Source organism: Mandrillus leucophaeus, unplaced genomic scaffold (assembly GCF_000951045.1).
Source record: "Mandrillus leucophaeus isolate KB7577 unplaced genomic scaffold, Mleu.le_1.0 Scaffold119, whole genome shotgun sequence".
Lineage (NCBI taxonomy): Eukaryota > Metazoa > Chordata > Mammalia > Primates > Cercopithecidae > Mandrillus > Mandrillus leucophaeus.
In genome coordinates, this window is record NW_012100209.1 from 5,567,651 (window position 1) to 5,573,448 (window position 5,798).

Below are 5,798 nucleotides of genomic sequence, written 5' to 3' on the forward strand. Positions count from 1 at the left end.
CACAGTGAAACTCCATCTCTACTAAAAATACAAAAGTTAGCCAGCCATGGTGGCAGGCGCATGTAATCCCAGCTACTCAGGAGGCTGAGGCACAAGAATCGCTTGAACCCGGCAGGCAGAGGTTGCAGTGAGTGGAGATTGTACCACTGCACTCCAGACTGGGAGACAAAGCAAGACTCCGTTTCAAAACAAAACAAAAAAAATTTAAGGTACAATTTTAGGTAAGGCGTAGGAGTCTTCTTTTTCAAAACCCAACCTAATTATTTCTTTACTCATCTCCCTACTTGATATGAATGCCTGATGACCTGGAACTTCAATCCAACTCCAGCATGAACTACTTTTGTGATCTTGGACTGTGGTGTAAACTCACTGAGCCTCATCTTTAAACCAAGCAATACCTCTTTGATATGCTAAAACATCAAATATAAGTGTATTTTGTCTAGGCATGCCTGACACACAGAGTTTCTAGAGGAAAGATCCTGCCCTCCAAGCCCTGGTGCAACAGTCATCACCATACCCATTCCTGGGATCCCTGACTGTACTTCCTGCTTCCTGGATATCTTTTCAAATAATGTATTATATTTTATTTCTATTATTTCATTGTGTAGCAAACACACTGTTAGGAATAAATTTGAGAATATATTTGGAAATGCAAAATGACAAAAGACATTACATCCCTCATCCATGGTGCAACATGAGCACATGCAGCCGAGACTCCATCCACTTCTTTTTTGGGTACTGATATCCTTGGTCTGAACACTGCAGTGTCTTCTGCCAGGCTCACAATTACTAATTCCCATTTAACGTCTTCATTCTCAGATATATTTTTTGGAATATTTTCTTTTGTGTATATTTTTATTTAAATTTTTAACTGAAAAAACAAAATTATATTATTTATGGAATAAAACATGATTATTTGACAAATGCATACATCATAGAATGATTAAATCAATGTATATATTGTAGAATGATTAATTCAAGTTAATTAATATATTCCTTACCTCACATACTTATATCGTAAGAACATTTAAAATCTATTAGCAATTTTCAAGTATACAATACACTGTTAATTATTATAATCACCATATTATACAATAGGTTTCGTGAACTTATTCCTCCTTTCTAACTGGAATTTTGTATCCTTTGAACAACATCTACTCAATACCTTCTACACCCCAGCACCTGGTAACCACCATTCTAATCTCTACTTCCATGTGTTTGATTTCTTCAGATTCCATACATAAGTGAGCTCGTGCAGTACTTGCCCCTCTATGCCTGGCTTATTTTACTTAATAGAATGTCTTCCAGGTTCATCCATGCTGTTGCAAAGAACAGGATAGCCTTCTATTTATGGTTGAATAGTCTTCCCTCATGGACATCTACCACATTTTCTTTATCCCTTCATCCCTTGATGGACACCTAGGTTGATTTGGCTCTTATGAACAGTGCTACAATAAACACAGAAGTGCAGATAGCTCTTTGACATACTGATTTTACTCCCTTTGGCTATATAATCAGCAGTAGAATTACAGGATCATATGGTAGTTCTATGCTTAATCTTTTGAGGAACTTCCATATTGTTGCATATGGCTGGACTAATTTACATTCCCACCAACAATATACAAGAGTTTCCTTTTGGCCGAGTGTGGTGGCTTACGCCTGTAATCCCAACACTTTGGGAGGCTGAGGCAGGCAGATCACAAGGTCAGGAGATTAAGACCATCCTGGCTAACATGGTGAAACCCCGTCTCTACTAAAAATACAAAAAATTAACCGGGCATGGTGGTGGGTGCCTGTAGTCCCAGCTACTTGGGAGGCTGAGGCAGGAGAATTGCTTGAACCTGGGAGCTGGAGATCGCAGTGAGCCAAGATCGTGCCATTGCACTCCATCCTGGGCAACAAGAGTGAAACTCCATCTCAAAATAAATAAATACATAAATACATAAATGATTTTTTTCTTATTTTTGGCACATTTTATTATACTTTGCCATGCCCTAGGTTTTTGCCCCCAGTTTTCCAAGTGCAAAAGTGAATGTAACTACCTCACACCCACTGGGATGACTATTGAAAAAAACCAGAAGAATGTGGAGCACTTGGAACCTTTGTACACTGCTGGTAGGAATATAAAATGATGCAGCCATGATAGAAAACAGCATAACATTTCCTCCAAAAATTCAAAATAGAATTAGCATGAGATTCGGCAATTCTCTTGTGGGGGATATACACAAACATTTGAAAGCAGGCAGTTGAAGGTATTTATAAACCTGTGTTCATAGAAGCACTATTCACAAAAGCCAAAAAAATGAAGGCAACCCAAGTGTCCATCAATGGATGAATAAATAAACAAAATGGAGTATGTACGTGCAATGGAACATTATTCAGCTTCAAAAAGAAAGAAAATTCTGGTACATGCTGCAATATGGATTTACCTGGAAAACAACATGTTAAGTGAAACAAACCAGTCAAACAAGACAAATTCTGCATGGTTCACTTGTGTGAGGTACGTAGAGTAGACAAATTTATAGCGACAAAGTAGAATGACGATTTGCAAGAACTGGAGTTTGCAAGAAGCTGAAACCAGCTTCCTGGGGTCACCAGGAGAATTTCCCCAATAAGCACTCACCAACTGGCGCTGCTGTTGCTTCTCTCAGGGTTCATTCTGCAGACACCTAGAGTCCACTTCCAGGAATTCTTTGCACTTCTGGTCCCAAGGAATTCCCATTCTTGCTTTTAATGAAGACTATACGTTTTCTAATGTTAGTAACATTTGCCTCTTGTTTGTCTTGATTTGACATTGCACTGGAGTGTGCAGGTTCATTTTTCCGAATTTGGGACTGGATGGAAACTCTTCGGAAACCAAGTTATTTTCCAGTATCTTACAAAGAATGGACATTATTTTTATCTTTCTTTACTTAAAAAATGAAGAAGAAAAGGCCTGGTGAGGTGGCTCATGCCTGTAGAAATGTGATATTTCCAAAATCAAATGAGTGAAAGTTAAAACCAACATGTATATTTTCCCTGAGAAACTACAAAGATCATTTAATTATACCCAATATTACTAGGGATGTGTGCAAAATGCACTCTATTTTTACACAAGTATTTATACAATTTTGCCTCAGCAACTACAAAGATCTTTTAAATTATTATACGCAATGTTACTGAAGGTGTGGGGCAAAATACACTCTAGTTTTGACAAGCATTTTATGAATTAAGTACTATATTTTCAAGAACAATATAGGAGTATCAATTAAATTTATCATACATAATCATCATCAGAGGGGTTTTTTTTTCTTTGAGGACTGTATCCTTTAAATGCTTTCCCACATGGAAAGAATGGTTACAGACAAAACTTACAGAGTGAAGACTTTCTAACAATAAGAAAACAATAATCACAATACATAGCCTTATCATGATTCAGGGCAGGATCTCCTTGCAAATGAGTATAGATACAAAATTTATACTCTATAAAAAAAAATCCAAAACATAACCTTTCAAAACTCTAGGAACTTCCAAGTTGTTAATAAGGAAACTTATTATGGGACTCTATTTGATACTTCCACTTTCAAATAATTAGAGAAATATTTGAAACTACTTCCCCTTGCCAATGATGAAGTATTACTCTCCAAATTTGGGGGAAGTAAAGATTTTTTAAAAATTCTTGGCACCCTCTAAACTTTCTTCTTTCTTGCCTTTCTCAGATACACTTTTTTTTTTTTCTTTTTAGACAGGGCCTCACTCTGTCACCCAGACTGGAGTGCAGTGGTGCAATCTCAGCTCACGGCAGCCTACCTCCACCTCCCAGGTTCAAGTGATTCTCCTGACTCAGCCTCCCGAGTAGCTGGGATTACAGTCACACGCCACCACACCTGGCTAATTTTTATTTTGTATTTATTTTATTTTATTTATGTATTTAATTTTTTGAGACTGAGTCTCACTCTGTCGCCCAGGCTGGAGTGCAGTGCCGCGATCTCGGCTCACGGCGAGCTCCCCCTCGCGGTGTCACGCCATTCTCCTGCGTCCGCCTCCTGAGTAGCTGGGACTACAGGCGCCCGCCACCGCTCTCGGATAATTTTTTGTATTTTTAGTAAAGACGGGGTTTCACCATGTTGGCCAGGCTGCTCTTGAACTCCTGACCTCAAGTGATCCACCCACCTCGGCCTCCCAAAGTGCTGGGATTACAGGCGTGAACCACTGCGCCCAGCCTCGGATACCTTTATTAGAAATAAAGGCCAATCAGAAATGAACCTGAAGTATTTAAGAACCATAAACGTCCCTGCTAGATATCATTTTCATCAATTCCTCATATGTATGAATATGCTTTAGCCAAAGACCATCAGAAACTGAATTAGAAGTTGAAGAAACTGGGTTTATTACTCCTCACCCAAGAACTTATCAGGGAGAACCATGAGCTGTCTCAAAATGAGAATGTTAAAAGGGACATTTTAGTGGATTCAGGCTTGTGTTTGGTGATTTGAGGTATATAAAAAAATCACTGAAAAAGAACAATTACATAAAGTAATTGCAATTAATATATAATGAACATTTACATTGTGCTAGAGTGTTCTAAGATCTTTTAATAGTATATAACTCAGGAAAAAAAAGTGGACACCATGATTAGTGTAATATGCCATTCAGTTTTCTGAAAAGGAATATGAAGCATAAGATTTCAGTTTACTTCTGAAATGTTACACTTTATAGTGTATAAGTGATGGAGACCTGGTTTCCTAGGTCTTCACCACCAAGGTATACAGGTCTAGTCGCTTGGCTTTACAGCCTTTAGGTAATCATTGCCTATCTAAGCTGCCCCACTCACATTTCAACTAGTCAACTTGGTTCTGCCAACCCACCCTCCAGAACAACAATTTGTAGAGTTGGGAACTACAACACCACTTCCCAGGCACTTGTCAGAGCTCAGGAAGAACTTGGAAAGATAACAGCTTTTGGCCAAAGACAGTCCTACCAAGTATGTGCTTGGGTTGAGGAATCAAGGAATGTAAGCGGGAGGAGTACTGGCTTCTTTCCTATCCGCACTCCTTACCCAGCCACAGACCTCTGACTTAGTCTTAATCCTAAAACAACAACAACGAACAAAACAAAAGAAACAAAAGGTATTTGATGTTTCTCTGTTATTTTATTGAGAAAGCCAACCAAATTGACAAAGAATCGTGAAGTCAAACTTTTTTAAAGAACATGGATAGACATTATTGTTATTATTATTGTTGTTGTTGTCGTTGTTGACACGGAGTCTCCCTCTGTTGCCAGGCTGGAGTGCAGTGGCAGGATCTCGGCTCACTGCAAGCTAGTCCTCCCCGTTCAAGCGATTCTCCTGCCTTAACCTCCCGAGTAGCTGGGACTGCAGACGCGCACCACCACGCCCGGCTAATTTTTGTACTTTTAGTGGAGACGAGGTTTCATCATGTTGGCCAGGATGGTCTTGATCTCCTGACCTCGTGATCCACCCTCCTCGCCCTCCCAAAGGGCTGGGATTACAGGTGTGAGCCACCGCACCCGGACCGGATAGACGTTATTGTAACTGATAATTTTTTCCAAAAGGATGATCCAGTAGAAGCTCTAAAATCTCAGGTAGCCTAGTCCCCGAAATCTCTGGATAATGCAGCCCGGAGAGTGGGCAGAAGTAAACATCAATTCTTCCCCAGGAGGGAGGAGAAAGCCAAGTGCAGCATCTGCGAACTTGGCACTGCAAAGGACGTCATTCCCAAATATCCAACCCTCGGGGTTCTTCCTTTGCAGGAGTCTGTTCTTTTTGCCCCGTAGTCGAACCTAAGCAGGCAGCGTGG